A 20,050-nucleotide genomic window follows, 5' to 3' on the forward strand; every position below is an offset into this window, starting at 1 on the left:
AGAGACATGTTTAAAACGTCCCCTGAATCCTAATTTTCTCAGCTTTCATACGACATGACTTGAACCTTTAAAAAGAGTGAGCTATATGAATGAACTGTAGTAGACGATGACCCTCTGTCTGTAACCGCTAACTTTATGTAGATACTTTGTATACGGTTTTTCACTCACCTCTTTTGGTGGACTTTTTCCTCGTTTTTGCTCTCCTCTCCGGTTCACATATGGTTTCCCAGCATCCCTCAGAGACTTCCTTGCCCTGTCCTTCCATTCATTCATGTTCGCTCTCCTTTTTTTGCCGACGTTTTGTCTATTAATGTCCGCAGCGGACATGAAAGCAACCGGCGTCTCCATTTTTCGTTACTGGACATAAACGGTTTTTCCGCGTGAGACTATTTTAAAATTTTAAATTCAGAGTTTTGGTCGCGCGAACACCCCCCAAAGTGATTCTGTATACAAAGTGGCACACATACATTGAAGTCACATGGTTATCTCAATTTTTTCATTCAAACTAATCTAATCTATCTATCTATCTATCAATATGACTATTTCTATCTATCTATCTGACTGTATCTATCTATCTATCTATCTATCTATCTATCTATCTATCTATCTATCTAACAACATGCTTATCATGCTAAAATCATGCTAAAATCATGCTAGCAACATGTAAGTCGCATGTTAGTCATGCTAGAAACATGCTAGAAACATGCTAATCATACTACAATCATGCTAGCAACATGCTAGTCATGCTAGAAACATGTTAATCAAACTAAAATCATGCTAGCAACATGCCATTCGCATGGTAGTCATGCTAGAAACATGGTTACATGGTAGTTATGCTAAAATCTTGCTAGCAACATGCTAGTCGCATGTTAATCATGCTAGAAAAATGCTAGCAACATGCTAATCATGCTAGCAAAATAATAGTCGCATGCTAGTCATGCTAGAAACATGCTAGAAAAATGCTAGCAACATGCTAATCATGCTAGCAAAATAATAGTCGCATGCTAGTCATGCTAGAAACATGCTAGCAACATGCTAATCATGCTGGAAACATGCTAGACGCATGCTAATCATGGTAAAATAATGCTAGAAACATGCTAGTCGCATGTTAGTCATGCTAGAAACATGTTAACAACATGCTTATCATGCTAAAATAATGCTAGCAACATGTAAGTCGCATGTTAGTCATGCTAGGAACATGCTAGAAACATGCTAATCATACTAAAATCATGCTAGCAACATGTTAGTCGCATGCTAGTCATGCTAGAAACATGATAACAACATGCTAATCATGCTAGAAACATGCTAATCATGCTAGAAACATGTTAATCAAACTAAAATCATGCTAACAACATGCCAGTCACATGGTAGTCATGCTAGAAACATGGTTACATGCTTATCATGCTAAAATCATGCTAGCAACATGTAAGTCGCATGTTAGTCATGCTAGGAACATGCTAGAAACATGTTAATCATACTAAAATCATGCTAGCAACATGCTAGTCGCATGTTAGTCATGCTAGAAACATGATAACAACATGCTAATCATGCTAGAAACATGCTAATCATGCTAGAAACATGCCAGCAACATGTTAGAAACGCGAACAACATGTTAGTCGCATGTTAGTCATGTTAGAAACATGTTAGAAACATGCTAATCATACTAAAATCATGCTAGCAACATGCTAGTCACATGCTAGTCATGCTAGAAACATGTTAAACTAAAATCATGCTAGCAACATGCTAGTCACATGCTAGTAATGCTAGAAACATGGTTACAACATGGTAGTTATGCTAAAATCATGCTAACAACTTGTTAGTCCCATGCTAGTCATGCTAGAAACAAGCTAGCAACATGCTAATCAAGCTAAAATCTTGCTAGCAACATGCTAGTTGAATGTTAGTCATGCTAGAAAAATGCTAGCAACATGCTAATCATGCTAGCAAAATACTAGTCGAATGCTAGTCAAGCTAGAAACATGCTAGCAACATGCTAATCATGCTAGAAACATGCTAGTCGCATGCTAGTCATGCTAGAAAAATGCTAGCAAAATGATAATCATGCTAGAAACATGATAGCAACATGTTAGCAACATGCTAGTCGCATGGTAGTCATGCTAGAAACATGCTAGCAAAATGCTAATCATGCTAAAATAATGCTAGCAACATTCTAGTCGCATGCTAGTCATGCTAGAGAAATGTTAATCATGTTAACAACATGCTAGTGACAAATGCTAGTAACTTGCTAATCATGCTAGCGACATGGCTAGTCACTTGCTAATTATGCTAGCGATATGCTAGCAACATTCTAATCATGCTAGAAACATGATAGCAATATGCTAATCATGCTAGAAACATGATAACAACATGCTAATCACGTTAGAAACATGCTAGCAACATGTTAATCATGCTATAAACATGCTAGCAACATGCTAATTATGGTAGAAAAATGCTAGCAACATGTTAGAAACATGTTAACAACATGTCAGTCGCATGTTAGTCATGCTAGAAACATGCTAATCATACTAAAATCATGCTAGCAACATGCTAGTTGCATGCTAGTCATGCTAGAAACATGTTAATCAAACTAAAATAATGCTAGCAACATGCTAGTCGCATGCTAGTCATAGTAGAAACATGGTTACAACATGGTAGTTATGCTAAAATCATGCTAGCAACTTGTTAGTTGCATGCTAGTCATGCTAGAAACAAGCTAGCAACATGCTAATCAAGCTAAAATCTTGCTAGCAACATGCTAGTCAAATGTTAGTCATGCTAGAAACATGCTAGCAACATGTTAATCATGCTAGCAACATGCTAGTCGCATGCTAGTCATGCTAGAAACGTGCTAGCAAAATGTTAATCATGCTAGAAACATGATAGCAACATGTTAGAAACATGTTAGCAACATGCTAGTCGCATGATAATCATGCTAGAAACATGCTAGCAACATGCTAATCATGCTAAAATAATGCTAGCAACATGCTTGTCGCATGCTAGTCATGCTAGAAAAATGTTAATCATGCTAACAACATGCTAGCGACAAATGCTAGTAACTTGCTAATCATGCTAGCGACATGGCTAGTCACTTGCTAATTATGCTAGCGATATGCTAGCAACATGCTAATCATGCTAGAAACATAATAACAACATGTTAATCATGTTAAAAACATGCTACCAACATGATAATCATGCTAGAAACATGCTAACAACATGCTAATAATGCTAGAAACATGCTAGCAACATGTTAGAAACATGTTAACAACATGTTAGAAACATGTTAACAACATGTTAGTCGCATGTTAGTCATGCTAGAAACAAGCTAGCAACATGCTAGCAACATGCTAATCAAGCTAAAATCTTGTTAGCAAAATGCTAGTCGCATGTTAGTCATGCTAGAAAAATGATAGAAACATGCTAATCATGCTAATCATGTTGGAAACATGCTAGTCGCATGCTAATCATGGTAAAATCATGCTAGAAACATGCTAGCAACATGCTAATAATTAATGCTAGAAACATGATAGCAACATGCTAATCATGCTAGAAACATGATAGCAATATGCTAATGCTAGAAACATGCGAATCATGCTGAAAACATGCTAGTCAAATGCTAATCATGGTAAAATAATGCTAGAAACATGCTAGTCATGCTAGAAACATGCTAGCAACATGCTAATCATGCTCGAAACATGCTAGCAACATGCTAATCAAGCTAGAAACATGATAGCAACATGCTAATCATGCTAGAAACATGTTAGCAACATGTTAGAAACATGCTAATCATGCTAGAAACAAGCTAGAGACATGCTAGTAACTTGCTAATCATGCTAGCGACATGGCTTGTCACTTGCTAATTATGCAAGCGACGTGCTAGATACCTTGCTAATCATGCTAAGTACATGCTAATCACTTGCTAATCATGCTAGAAACATGCTAGCAACTTTGCTAATCATGCTAATGACATGGTAGTCACTTGCTTGTAATACTAGCAATATGTTAATCACTGTCTTTTTTAACCCTTTGAAGTCGATTAACGCATATATGCGTTTTGAGTCATTTTCTCCGGATAACCACGAAAATAACTTAAATTTAAATTAAAAAGTTTTAATCGTACAGATAAGAGCAATACATCAATCGAATCTGTAAAGGGTCTACTTTTTTTTTGGATACAGACATAATAACAAAACACCTTTGTGCACTTATAAAATAAAGATAACAAACAAGGTGCGCTGTCTGCAGCCTTTGTGTGCGCTGATCTTCATTTACAAACACGTCTTTAAAATGAACTGTAACTCCGTGAATACTCAACGAAGAGACATGAGAGAGATATCTATAGAAAGCCTGAAATGTATACTTTTAAACTAAACAAGTGCTGCTGAAAACAAATATTCTGAGATAAAGTAATCCATATGAAAACAACGCGATGTCTATTTTTCATGTCTCCCTTCATTATGTCTAATGTGACCACGCACCCGCGCTTAACGCGCTATTCAGATTCAAACAGAAGCGCGCGGCTTGAATACTCCCACACAGAAGAAAAAGCAGCCAGACTGTTCTTTAAGTTTTTATTTTATTTTACTGTTTGCCTCGCGATGAGAGGAATAATACATAAATCACTCCAAAAAGATGTGATGTGGTTGAGGATTTGAGAAATGGATTTCCTCAGAAAAAAGAATGAAGCACTTTATTCAGCAGAGATCATAAACATGAGTAAGTCTCTTTTTATTTATTTATACTTGTTATGTGAAAACTAGTACATGTAAACATTTTACTAGTTAGACTTTTTCCAAATACTTTTTCCAAACTATAATCCCTGACTAAATGTATAATCAATTGAAACATTATGAAGTTTCAATAACAATATACAATACTATACCATTCAAAAGCTTGATGTAAATAATATAAATGTGACAAATAGAGATAACTCTAACAAATGTAAAAACAATGCAGTTCTTTCAATTTATTCCCCCTAAAAAAGCCTGAAAAATATTCTCAACTCTTTTCAACATTAATAATAATAATAATAATAATAATAATAATAATAATAATAATAATAATAATAATAATAATAATAATGATGATGATAATAAGTGGGGTTTTTTTTTGGTAGAAAATAAGATTGTTAAAAGGATTTCTGAAGGATTGTGTGACTGGAGTAAGGATGCCAAAAAAAAAAAATGAAAGTAAGCTTTGATTGTCCCTAATAAACTGTTTAACTGCTCCCCCAAGTGGATGTTAAATTATGTTGTGGGATAATTAAATATATTCTTAATAAACTACAAACATAAAATTATATAGATTTATTTTATTCTCACATTCTTCCTTGTAAGTCCTCCCTCAGTGGCACAGCTGAATGAGAGGCTCATTATGCATCTCATTGCAGGGCTTTGTCTTATCAGGTGTAAATCACAATGATATTCATGATAGTTGACGCCTACTTGCATATGACTTTTACCAACAAAAAAGTGTCTTAGAAAATGTTAATCAATATATTGTTTTCTGTGAATGAGTAAACAAGATGATTTTCACATAATTTAGAAAGAAAAATTCTAGGCTACAAGCTCCAGTTCTCAACAATCCTGGGAACCAATGTTATGTATGTGTTTTATGGCCTTATTCAAGTGATTTAACATTTTTAGTTTTTCACTAACCATGCATAACATTTTTTTTCTCAAAAATACAATCATGTACATGCATGCATTTCACATATTATTATAGCCCAGTTTGTGCTGATTACAGTGAAATTAAACTTTACCCATTTAGATATTTATAAGAAACTGAAAAAAGCACAAATATCATTGCATGACAAAACTTCTCCAGGCCCCAAAAATACCCTTAGACTCCAGAGGGTTAAACTTCTTAAACTTTTAAATGTTTTTAAACTTTTTAAACTTTTCACATTTTCAAACTTTTCAAACTTTCTGGTCAGGCTTTGTCAAGCCAACTTAAAGTTTGTCTTGACAAACTTTTTTATCTAGTTTGCATTGTTTTTGTAGTCATTATGAACAAGTACCTCACCTTCCTAAGTGCATTTGTCATTCGCGACAGAGTTCTTGAACTTCTGGCTATCTGATCCTCTAACAGGTCCATTTCCCTGAGTTGGAGACCTTGTGCAAATCTGTGGACAATGAGCACATCACTAGTACTGGCTCTGTCTACTCCACAGGCTACACAAACATTATTGTAGTAAATACAGGTTCTTCTCAAAAAAATAGCAAATTGTGAAAAAGTTCATTATTTTCCATAATGTAATGATACAAATTTAACTTTCATATATTTTAGATTCATTGCACACCAACTGAAATATTTCAGGTCTTTTATTGTTTTAATACTGATGATTTTGGCATACAGATCATGAAAACCCAAAATTCCTATCTCAAAAAATTAGCATATCATGAAAAAGTTCTCTAAACGAGCTATTAACCTAATCATCTGAATCAACTAATTAACTCTAAATACCTGCAAAAGATTCCTGAGGCTTTTAAAAATTCCCAGCCTGGTTCATTACTCAAAACCACAATCATGGGTAAGACTGCCGACCTGACTGCTGTCCAGAAGGCCATCATTGACACCCTGAAGCGAGAGGGTAAGACACAGAAAGAAATTTCTGAACGAATAGGCTGTTCCCAGAGTCTTGTATCAAGGCACCTCAGTGGGAAGTCTGTGGGAAGGAAAAAGTGTGGCAAAAAACGCTGCACAACGAGAAAAGGTGACCGGACCCTGAGGAAGATTGTGGAGAAGGACCGATTCCAAACCTTGGGGGACCTGCGGAAGCAGTGGACTGAGTCTGGAGTAGAAACATCCAGAGCCACCGTGCACAGGCGTGTGCAGGAAATGGTCTACAGAGAAGCAGCACTGGACTGTTGCTCAGTGGCCCAAAGTACTTTTTTCGGATGAAAGCAAATTTTGCATGTCATTCGGAAATCAAGGTTCCAGAGTCTGGAGGAAGACTGGGGAGAAGGAAATGCCAAAATGCCTGAAATCCAGTGTCAAGTACCCACAGTCAGTGATGGTCTGGGGTGCCATGTCAGCTGCTGGTGTTGGTCCACTGTGTTTTATCAAGGACAGGGTCAATGCAGCTAGCTATCAGGAGATTTTGGAGCACTTTATGCTTCCATCTGCTGAAAAGCTTTATGGAGATGAAGATTTAGTTTTTCAGCACGACCTGGCACCTGGTCAATGGTTTACTGACCATGGTATTACTGTGCTCAATTGGCCTGCCAACTCTCCTGACCTGAACCCCATAGAGAATCTGTGGGATATTGTGAAGAGAAAGTTGAGAGACGCAAGATCCAACACTCTGGATGACCTTAAGGCCGCTATCGAAGCATCCTGGGCCTCCATAACACCTCAGCAGTGCCACAGGCTGATTGCCTCTATGCCACGCCACATTGAAGCAGTCATTTCTGCAAAAGGATTCCCAACCAAGTATTGAGTGCATAACTGAACATAATTATTTGAAGGTAAACAAGCTACAGGTAGTCCAAAATGCAGCAGCTAGAGTCCTTACGAGGTCAAGAAAATATGATCATATTACCCCAATTTTACAGTCTCTGCACTGGCTACCTATTAAGTTCCGTATCAGTTACAAATTATCATTACTTACCTATAAGGCCCTAAATGGTTTAGCTCCTGCATACCTAACTAGTCTTCTACCACGCTACAACCCATCACGCACCCTAAGGTCACAAAACTCTGGACTTTTAGTAGTTCCTAGGATAGCAAAGTCCACTAAAGGAGGTAGAGCTTTCTCACATTTGGCTCCCAAACTCTGGAATAGCCTTCCTGATAATATTCGGGGTTCAGACACACTTTCTCTGTTTAAATCTCTTTCGCCAAGCATACGAATAATGTATCTTTTAAATTGTGAGTGTAGTTGCATCTGATCAAAGGTGCATTTTTATTCATTAGCTTGGGTTAAACTAATTTTACTTTGTTGGATCAGCAGCTATAATGATGTCTCTATTTTGTTTCTATGTTTCGCCACAGGATTTACATCCCGTGGTAACTAGGATTTACACAAGCTCCAGTCTGGATCCAGAACACCTAAGAAGAGATGATGCTGACCCTCAGAGGACCTCAGATGATGCTAACCCTGAATCAACAAACAAAACTAACAATTATTGCTACATGTGTGACTGCATCATATAACTTAATTAATAATATTGATAGGTCATCGTCTAGCTGACTACGTCTTGTATTATTATTATTTTAATTTTTTCTAAAATCCTGTCAAATGTGCACAAACTACTACCTACTACTAAATATTGTAGAAACATAAGTTTCTGTAAAGTTCATTTGTAACGATTTGTATTGTAAAAAGCGCTATACAAATAAATTTCAATTGAATTGAAAAAACTTGAAGGTTGACTTTTTTTGTATTAAAAACACTTTTCTTTTATTGGTCGAATGAAATATGCTAATTATTTGAGATGGGAATTTGGGGTTTTCATGAGCTGTATGCCAAAATTATCAGTATTAAAACAATAAAAGACCTGAAATATTTCAGTTGGTGTGCAATGAATCTAAAATATATAAAAGTTTAATTTTTATCATTACATTATGGAAAATAATGATATTTTTCACAATATGCAAATTTTTTGAGAAGGACCTGTAGTTGTAAAGCATTGTTCAGATATAAATAAGCCTTTATCTTTTTTATTATCACTCACCGGTAAATAAATTCCAACCATTTCACAAGTTGTACTCTACTTTGGCTGAAAAGTGAACCTTTTCTTACTGATGATGACTCTGTCTCCTGCATATCCTGCACATAAAACAAATAAAGTGAAGCATTAACATTCTAACTGCAAATACAATATTTTATATTACATGTGACCCAGAAAAAAATAAAGGAACATTATAACACTGTAAATAGATCGTTAACATGCTGTTTTGCTACAAAGCAATAAGTTATGGTTTTACAGTGAATTTAGAATAGCTAATGGGTGTTTTTAGCTTAGTGACTAAAACCCACTAAGATGCCATAAATTCACTGTAAACCACAGCTTAACAGGGCTTTTTGCTTTTATAAAAAGGCTAGTCCAGTAACAATACATTCGTTTTAATAAATAACAGGTGTATGTACAGCATTTTACAATGGCTTAGAGGCTCAGCCAATCACAATCAAGGACTCGGACTATCACTTTAATAATTCTTCATATACACTTTAGTATTAATTTAGATTTATGAAAACCAAAGGTCTAATTAAGTTATATTACTCATAAGTTATATTTTATATATATATATATATATATATATATATATATATATATATATATATATATATATATATATATATATATATATATATATACTGCAACTCTATTTGGTATAAAAGTTTATCTGTTGCGCTAAAAAACAAGGTTTTTAATCAATTAAAAATCTGTTCAAAGATAGTAGGTCAGCCGCTTGAGAAGCTTTACGATTCATCCTATTATAAGAAGATGCTTAGGCTTGCTAACAATATAGTCTCTAATCCTACGCATATACTGCATAAAGACTTTGAATTATTACCGTCACAACGGAGGTATAGAGTTCCCAAATTTAAGAAAGTGAAGCTGAAAAATTCTTTTGTGCACCAGGCAATCCTTGCACTGAACAAAAACACCTAATCAGAGATCAAGAGTATTGGGACGGTGTTGCGGATGTATAAATGTTGTATGAAATGTATAATTGTACGTGCTAGAGTGAATGTCAATGTAGAATGTATGTTAAATGTTGTAAACATAAATACTGTTATGCAAGAAAAATTTCAGACACAGTCTGACAATAAAGTATAAAGTAAGTAAAGTAAGTAAGTAAGTATATATATATCCCAGACAGCACACATACGTTGTGCCGATGTCGAGCCGACCTACAAAATTCCATCGGGACGATATCGCTCAGGAAGCGTTTGCTAATAGGCAAGATGTCTCGGCGACGTCGGCCTCTGATCGGAAATGCTCTCTGGCCGATGCTGAGACGATACATCCCGGCCGCTCTGCGTGGACGCGGTTCACCGGCGTTTTGCTCATCGTTACGGACCACCCGCGGCTACCGCAGCTGGTTTATAATAAAACAATACACACCACTCTCAAGAACAGACGCAACTTTATTAATATTTTCATTTATTTCATATTACATGTACAAATACAATAACATTTACCAGATGCTTTGATCAAAAGTGGATAATTCGGGATTATTTGTAGTCTTTTGAACATTAACCATGATTTTACTACAGCTTTTGCAGTAAAACCATAGAAAAAACAAAAGCAACCATAGTTTTACTACAATCACCATGATTTTACTACAGCTTTTGCAGTAAACCCATAGTAAAAACAAAAATAACCATTACTACAGTACTTGCATGGTTAAATGTTGTTTGAGTATAGCACCTTTTGACAATACTTATTTCAAAGTAGGTTTACAGGAAATGCATGTTTCAAGGTTACAGTTTAAAAAGCCAGAGATGACTGAGACTCACTGGGAAGACCATCTAGTTCATAATAAAAAGTCATGTGTTCAGTGCTGTCAGCATCGCATGCGAACTTTATGCCAAGAACTTTTTAAAAAGAGTTACATAAACACAAAATAAAACCAGGCAAACAATACTAATTAAGCAATTAAAATGTTGCATGATAAAAGTTCAAAAATATTTTCTGATAAAATCTTACTAAACAAGTCTCTAGTTTTGTATTCAGTTAACATTAACATTATCTTTCAACATTTTTAAAGTGATGCTTACAAATAAAAGGGGACATGTAGGTCCACATAACTCAGAGAGTAAATATTGTTCATTTACAGATATAAGAGACGTTACAATAAAGCAGTTCGAAAATCATCAAATTTACCCTTATAGGCAAAATAAGGATAATATTTGTTTTGTGTGTCCAATGTTTTGTGTGTTCATGTACAGTTGTCGTCTGTAGTCTTTGTGAGCGTTGGTGTCATCTGAAGTCTTCACGAGTGAGTTTGGATTCAGTCTGGAGCTGCTGTAATCTCTAGAAACCTTGGGATGGCCATCCTGAGATAAAAACAGGAAATAAAAAGGAGAAAGTTTAGAATAGATGCTGCTGTTCATATTATTTCAGACAAAATATTATTTATTTAATCACATATAACTGGAGTGCATGGTTATTAGATGTGTTGTGTGAATACTAAACTATGTATTTTAATTTAATTTAAACAACAAAAAAAAAAGTGTGTCCGAGCCCCAAATATTATTTGGAAGGCTATTTTCAAAGTAAAATACCAATAGGTTTTGTTTCCTTTAGTGGACTTTGATAAATTCTTGGTGTTAGAATTTAGTGACCTCACTACAGGCCATGCACCATAGATGCTGCTGCCTCAATTTGAGCTTATTTTGCTATATATATATATATATATATTATATATATATATATATATATATATATATATATATATATATATATATATATATATATATATATCTGATTTAATCACAAGTAGGTTTAATAAACGCACATCCACTTCCAATTCACCAATCAATAAATAAAAATCGTCACACTGCCACTAATGCTCTCAAAAATCAGTTTACTGATGAAGTGTTTCACGTGATCCCTGTAAATGTAATATTTGTGGAACAGGCATCTCTTTACAATGGAATATACATTTCAGTAGGTGGAACATTATATTTGTAATTTATACTACCGTTAAAAGTTTGGGGTCAGTACGATTTTCTTTTTACGTCTTTGAGAAAAGTCTCTTCTGCTCAACAAGGCTGCCTTTATTTGATCAAAAGCAAGTAAAAAAACTGTAATATTGTGAAATATTACAATTTAACAACAGTTTTCTACGTGAATATATTGTGAAATGTAATTTATTTCAGTGATCTAAGCTAATTTTTATTACTCCAGTCTTCAGTGTCACATGATCCTTCAGAAATCATTCTGATTTGCTGCTCAATAAACTTTTTCAATTATTATCACTGTCTTATCAATTATCAAAAGTTAAAACAGACATTTCTGTTTCAAACACTGTACTGTTTTAAAACTTTATTCATCAAAGAATCCTGAAAAAATGAAGGAACACAGCGGTTTTCAACACTGATAATAGTCAGAAATGTTTCTTCAGAAGCAAATCAGAATATAAGAATGATTTCTGAAGATCATGTGACACTGAAGACAGGAGTAATGATGCTGAAAATACAGCTTTACCATCACAGGAATAAATGACTTCTCTAAATATATTCAAATAGAAAACTATTATTTTAAATTGTAGTGAACTGTTTTCATTTCATATATTAAACTGTGGTTGCCATAAAAGACTTTCAAAAACACAAAAAAACCATACCTTCCCAAACTTATGATACAGTTGTGTATGTTCAAGATTGTACTTACTGGTCCTGCAGTTTCTAGCATCTTGGAGATGTTGTCTGACAGCAGCAGTGGGCCGTCAGGGTGAGCAGGGCTCTGCTGGCCCTATAAAAAACAAAATTGTGTGAAAAAAGCTTTTAAAGACTATTTAGTTATCATTTACATTTGTGTAATGTTCACAAATTGCTTGTGATTAGTTTAGTTGAGGTTGACCTGGAATATCCTACATTAAAAAAAGTCTATGGCCAGCACTACCCTTTTGATGAAAGAAGTCACATCTGATTTGTTACGAGCATTAATGACAGAATCATCAGCCAATCAAAATTTTGACATTCAATGACAGCACACCCTCTGGGTCTAGAGACGTGCCCAGTGCTACCCCAGCGTTAGACTGCCCTTTTAGTCGGGGATTTCCAAAGTACGAAAGTGAAATTAAATGAAAAGAAAATACAGCCTACAGACCTGGTTGCCAATCTACTAAAATGCTTTTTTAAGGTGCTATTTTGCAGACAGAAAGAGAATAACTGAGAAATGAAGACCTACAACTGAGAAAGGAAGACCTACACCTAAACTGAAGGCCAGCAACATTTTTATGCACCATTTCAAAGATTGCAACTACGAGTGCTATGAGTGGCTAACAGTTAACACCAAGCACAAGTTATTTTGTTGGCCGTGATTACTTTTTAATATGAGTCAAGGGACATGAAAAGAGTTCTTTATTATTTGATGAGTATTGTATCATGCACATTGTTATAACAGAGGTCGACCGATTCATTGGTTTTGCTGGTTAATCGGCACCGATAGTTGATTTGTAGAACTATCGGTTATCTGCAAAATCCATGGAGATATTTTTCCGTGTTGCGTTTGTTTTGCCATGTGACACTGTGCGCTGCACAGAGTGGGAAACTTCAGACGCGAGTTTAAATGCAGCCGCTCACATAGTTTTCTATTAAATAACATTATATTAATCTCAAATCATTGTAAATTTACATAATGACTTCACCCTAGGCTATAAATTATGTATTGTGCATTTTACAGCAAAACGTTGGTCTTTCTGTGGCTCTAATACAGTCTGTATGCTTCATATAGAAAGCTGTAATACAGATTGCGCGTTTTCTTTCCGTTTGCTCTTTTTTTTTTTAACACTGAACTTTAAACACATATGCCACATAGTTCATTCCTGAAGCAAACTTATGTCCGTTTGGTGATTAAATAAACAGTTTTAGACCGCTGCTTGAATTGAATGTGACGCATCCGGTGTGTGTGATAACTGTGACTTCTCAAAGACGCTGCGCATGATTAGATAATCATGCACTGTTCTAAAATAGCAGCAAATAAAATGTGATGCGTTCGGTGTGTAGGGTTGGGTATCGTTTGAATTTTATCGATTCCAATTCCGATTCTGCTTATCGATTCCTAGTTTCGATTCCAATAAGAAAAAAAATCCAATATAAAAAAATTAAGTCAAACATTTAGATGTCAAACATGTTTCTGTCTTTTTACAAAGCATTCTGTTACAGCTGAATAACATGAGCAAAAATCAGCAGCTTACAAAACACTGCAAGAGGAATTTTGCCTGTGCTTAAAAAAAAAAAAAAATACCATAGCAAAAACGATTAATTAATAAAAATATTAAAGTGTTAAAGACAAGTAACCAGTCAGTAGTAAGATATGAACAAACAAAATCAATTAGCAATATCCTAAATACAACTAAACAAAATTTCAGGTACAGAAACTGTAATTAAAAGTTTAAAAACACTGCATAGTTTTCTTTTTATAAATAAAATAAAGATTAATCAATTAAAGTTATTAAATATATTCAGTCGAGATCAGTGAATGATTTTCTTTTGTTTCTTTTGTTCTTTGATTAACATTAATGACAGACGCATTTATTAGGCTGTTGTCTCTTTAAACAAAAATACTGTACGTGTGTGTTTTCTTTCTCATCTGTTTACATTCATGTAAGACAAAAACGTTTGTGTTTATGATGATATACTGATGTAGTTTTCTGTATATTGGTTGAAAATATGAAAGAAGTCAGTTTCGGCTCGGAACAACCTTTTCTACAGTTGAAATACATGGAATGGTCCGAGAATGGACACAAACCCGGGAACCCGCAGCGCGACCGCTGCTCTCGTTCAGTATCCATTTTGTTCAGTATTCATTTTAAAAACTATTGGTTTATAAATCGGTATCGGCCAGTGTGGTCCAAACTAGCTATCAGTATTGGAAAAATCCACTATCGGTTGATCTCTAGTTGATAATACTGTGGTGCTGTGTGGATGTCCAGAAAAAAAAAAGACCAAATCAATACCGGTGGCTACTGGTGATACATTGAGGTCTAATGAAGCGAAATGATCGGTATTTAGGAGAAAATGAACACTACTTACAACAGTATTACCTTTAATCCATAGCCTGGGCAACCAGCTGTCAGCACGTTCACAACTGTCTATAGAAACTGTCTATAGAACGTGACTTCTCTGTCGCATGACAACAGATGCACGGGCGAGATACTGGAGCTGATGACGCTGTTTCCGGCGCAGCATCGTGATGTCTATCAGCCATCGGCGATGGACGATGGCATCGTCAATCAGGCCAACCCTAACCAGGATGACATAATTAAACAATTGTACACAACTGTTGTACACAGTTTATATAATTTATTAGCTAAACAAATGCACAGCTTCCACCAATAAAAAAAAATAGTTAAAGCAAGAGTACAGCACCAACTACTGTTACCCGGATGAGCCTGTGTTATTACATTTTACAGGTTTTTATCCAGGGATAACATGCATCGGAATGTCGCAACTGACCAATCAGAATCAAGTACCCACAGAGCCATGTAATAAAAGTAATTAGCTAATGGTAAACTAATCATTTACAAAACATGACTATGTGTTCATAGATGATTAATAAGTGATGTTAATATTTTTATCTATGTTCTGTAGATTAAGTTATAAATAACTTACAAAGCTTTCTGCACCCACAATCTAAAGTGTAAACTACTCATCAGTTGTAAATGTAAACTTTCCGGTTACAGGTTGGTTGATTTTGTGTGTGTGTGTGTTGGTGTGTGTGTGTGTGTGTATATATATATATATATATATATATATATATATATATATATATATATATATATATATATATACACATATATACGTATATATACACATATATATACATATATATATACATACATACATATACATAGTTTGTAAAACATTTACAACTGATGAGTAGTTTACACCTTAGATTGGGGGGTGCAGAAAGCTTTGTAAATGATTTATACTGTTTATTGAGATAATAGTACAATGTTGACATTTCAATGATTTATAAGTGATTCATAATATATTAACTAGTAACTATTAAAAATTAAGGATCTGTTTGATTTTTTTTTGTGATTTTATTTTTTTTAAGATTGCTTATGAAAGATGTGTAAATCATATCATATTACTTAATCATTAGTGAATGTATATTCATGTCACTTGTAAATTATTTATAACTTAATCTACAGAACATAGATAAAAATATTAACATCATTTATTTCTATGAACACAGTCATGTTTTGTAAATAATTAGTTAATCATAATCTAATTACTTGTAAATGACTTTTAAAATGAATTTACAAAAAGTACACAAATTATTAGTATATCACTTATTAGGCGCTTATGAATGTTTTGTAAATGATTAGTTCATCATTAACTACTCACTTACGGTCACACTGCACTTTTCATTCCACTGACTTCCATATGCGAATGCGCCAGACCGTAAACCCAGTCTTATACGAAAATTTTCGCATTTCGCTGTGTTCGAAAGTTCAAGTTTGGTGAACTTTGACCTGCGAATTCGCATCACGTGAAGTCGTGGGACCAGTAGATGATCGATACGTCACTGCGTGACCTCTCTGTACAGAAATTAAAAAATGAAGTGCTAATTTTAGCCGTAGCGCAGCATCATATTTTATATAATACATATTTAAAAGATAATTAAAAAAGAAGCTGCATGGTTCGCAGTGTCAATGGAAACAGGAACAGATGGCACATTTGAATGAGGACACGTTCTATATTTTTTTTATTGTTTAGTGTGTATATTTATAGAGAGAGAGAGAGACAGAGTGCAATATAATAAGACGCTTTCAACGCCATCGCCAAAGACACAGTAAAAGCACAGATTAACCCATGTTGTGATAAGGGGAAACCGTTATATCTTGCTCCCGCCCATATTCGCAGCGGCGTCCGAAATAATTTTGCACGTTCAAAGGCTAGTGTGACCGCACCTTTACACATACGGCTGCGTTAGCTGTAACAGAGATGTGTAAGATGTGTACAGGTATCTAACAGTTGTTTACTGAAGGCCCTGACTGAAACCCCACTGTACTCACTGTCTGACAGCAGGTTCACTCAGACTCTGCTCATCATCACTGAAAAATCCAGGAACAAAACAAGCAATCTGACACAGAGTCAACAATATTTACTCTGCAGTTCCAGGTTCATTAGAAGGAAACAAGCTAGAGTAGAGGTGAAATGGAGATAAAAGACAGAATAAAATGTAACAATTATAATAACATGTAATATACATATTCTACTACTAAAAATATAATCTTAAAATAACACAATCTATATTTTTAGTTTTAGGTTGAGTGTGACTTACGTTATGATGTCAGGGACTTCTTAAAATTGGTGAAATGTATTCTGAAAAAGGCATATTCATGTTTTTCATGAGCTTCTTCAGGTCACCTGTATTTCTAAGTCAGAATCTCCCTTCAGAAATGTTGAAATCTTGGAGCTTCACTTCTGTTCTGTAGAGTTTCTTTCTGTCCTCCTGAAATCATAGAACAATTTGTATTAATATCTGTTTATCATGAAATATCAAAACTCATGTGAACATGATTTCAACCGATTACACTCTCACTGTAAGTGACGTCATCGATTCAGTAAATCAGCCTTTTCCAATAACATACTGACAAATCACCAGCAAAACATTCAAAGTGCCATCAAAATATCTCATACACACACGAAGATTTGATTAAAAGCCCAGCGTTTCATCAACAAGAGCTCAATCTATATAGTTAGCCTACCTGAAAACTGCTAAGATGCTAACGGACTTTTTCGAAGAAACTAAACCGTTTCTATAAAATATATTTAATTGAAACATGTCAATGACAAGCAAGAAACGTGTCAGGAACATTTGTATGTAATATTTGTGTGATTTTAGCGACTAAACTTACCCAAAACAGTGTAAACTGCAGCGAGAGACGGAGATTACTGCTTGCCAGTAACGGTTTTTGTGTTGATGCCCCGTTTCCATGGCAACTCTGCTCCCCGCTCGCGCAGGACTCAACGCGCACACAGCATTTACACAAACAAACATCTAGAGTTAAAACATTACATTTATAAAGTACAGTCTCATTCAATAATCATTCAATAATTAATTTAAAAATCATTTTGTTTTAATCATCAACAAGAGCTCAATCTATATAGTTAGCCTACCTAAAAACTGCTAAAATGATAACGGACTTTTCCGAAGAAACTAAACCGTTTCTATAAAATATATTTAATTGAAACATGTCAATGACAAGCAAGAAACGTGTCAGGAACATTTGTATGTAATATTTGTGTGATTTTAGCGACTAAACTTACCCAAAACAGTGTAAACTGCAGCGAGAGACGGAGATTACTGCTTGCCAGTAACGGTTTTTGTGTTGATGCCCCGTTTCCATGGCAACTCTGCTCCCCGCTCGCGCAGGACTCAACGCGCACACAGCATTTACACAAACAAACATCTAGAGTTAAAACATTACATTTATAAAGTACAGTCTCATTCAATAATCATTCAATAATTAATTTAAAAATCATTTTGTTTTAATCATCAACAAGAGCTCAATCTATATAGTTAGCCTACCTAAAAACTGCTAAAATGATAACGGACTTTTCCGAAGACACTAAACCGTTTCTATAAAATAAATTTAATTGAAACATGTCAATAACAAGCAAGAAACGTGTCAGGAACATTTGTATATAATATTTGTGTGATTTTAGCGACTAAACTTACCCAAAACAGTGTAAACCGCAGCGAGAGACGGAGATTACTGCTTGCCAGTAACGGTTTTTGTGTTGACGCCCCGTTTCCATGGCAACTCTGCTCCCAGCTCGCACAGGACTCAACGCACACACAGCATTTACACAAACATCTAGAGTTAAAGCATTACATTTATAATGTACAGTCTCATTAAATAATAAATTTAAAAATCATTTTGTAGTTCAGAAGCAACAGCAACAATAGCTCACCATATTATTTCACCGGATTATTTCTGAAAGCCTGTAAAAGAGTGAAAAACACGGTGGAAAAGCAGTCAGGACTTCTCTTTAATAACCCGCTTTTACATTTTCCCTCCGAGAAACTTCTGAAAACGCATTAAGGCGTTAACATTAATGTTAAAAAAAATCAAAAAGTTAACGGTAACATTATTTGAAAATGAGCCAGACTCTTCAGCTGCCCATAGACTGTATAAAACACACCGTGTGCCTTACTAGTACTTTTTCAGTGTCACAGAATTAACAAAGTAGTATTTTTTGTCTAACTGAGCATAAGTGAAATCGTAACGTTACCTCAGAGCCACAGATGTCGCTGGGATTATCCTCTTCTCTCTCTCTGGGTGGCTAAAAGAGACGAATACTGGGCACGCGCACACAGAGAAGCGCGGCATCGGCCCAACTCAGGGCCGACGATTGATGAGCTGGAGAACAGAGCACTGACCAAATTATATCGGCCTCCGCCAGGCCGATGTTTTATAGATGTTTTAGGTATAGAGGCCGACGTTTCGATATTGGGCCGACGTCGGCCAGACGTACATGTGCTGTCTGGGATATATATATATATATATATATATATATATATATATATATATATATATATATATATATATTAGTGATCGACCGATGTATCTGTTTACCGATATTTTTCCCGATATTTAAGCATTTTTCCATAATCGGGTATCGGTTTTGTAATATCGGATTCCCCGATTTACGGCGCCATCTTGTGGCCGTTTTGAGATTTCCGCCATTGCAGCCCGGGTGTCTGAGGAGATCAGTCAACAACAACTCAGTGCACAGGTAAATATATGTTCTACTTGGTTTGCTTTAATTAATCAACTTTATTTAACATAACAGACATGCACAAATGAGATCTGAGACATAAATTCCTGATATAGTTAATTTATGCAGCTTGTTTCTAAACAATTGAGACGAACTCATTGAGTCACCCCATACGGTAAGAAAATATATTTTTAAATATATTTTCAAATATATTTCAAAATATACAAAAAATGGCCAAAAAATATATTTCCTAAAATATATTTCAGAATATATTTACATAAATATATTTTCTACAAATACATTTTTGGCCATTTTTTTTATGTTTTTACATATATTTCAAAATCTATTTGAAAATATAAAAAAATGGCCAAAAAATATATTTCAGAATATATTTACATAAATATATATTCTACAAATACATTTTTGGCCATTTTTATATATATATATATATATATATATATATATATATATATATATATATATAGCCCTGCATATATTTCAATCCAAGAAAATACATTCACAATGTAACATTTGATTAAAATCTTTATTTTTTGTCTAAAATGTGAGCATATAACACCCCTGAATAAAAATCAAGTAAGGAACATGCTATAAATTAAAAAACAGCAGCAAAAAAAC

At 34.7% G+C, this 20,050-nt stretch overlaps 1 long non-coding RNA gene across 15 annotated transcripts; it reads right to left on the reverse strand.

The window, feature by feature from the left end:
* Positions 1–10,078: 10,078 nt before the first annotated feature.
* LOC127934069 (uncharacterized) lies at positions 10,079–19,028 on the reverse strand. 15 transcript variants are annotated; one of them, XR_008147687.1, is made up of 12 exons: positions 18,929–19,028; positions 18,608–18,638; positions 18,372–18,510; positions 18,222–18,272; positions 17,960–18,102; positions 17,810–17,860; positions 17,548–17,690; positions 16,971–17,141; positions 16,702–16,827; positions 14,722–14,921; positions 12,345–12,425; positions 10,079–11,008 (listed from the first exon to the last, which is right to left on the reverse strand). It is a non-coding gene; the product is annotated as an uncharacterized LOC127934069 (long non-coding RNA). The 15 variants fall into 15 exon arrangements; XR_008147689.1 differs by lacking the exon at positions 18,929–19,028 and adding an exon at positions 17,398–17,448 and having other exon boundaries at positions 18,608–18,893; XR_008147685.1 differs by lacking the exon at positions 18,929–19,028 and having other exon boundaries at positions 14,711–14,921; positions 18,608–18,875.
* Positions 19,029–20,050: the final 1,022 nt, after the last annotated feature.

Source organism: Carassius gibelio, chromosome A18 (assembly GCF_023724105.1).
Source record: "Carassius gibelio isolate Cgi1373 ecotype wild population from Czech Republic chromosome A18, carGib1.2-hapl.c, whole genome shotgun sequence".
Taxonomy (NCBI): Eukaryota; Metazoa; Chordata; class Actinopteri; order Cypriniformes; family Cyprinidae; genus Carassius; species Carassius gibelio.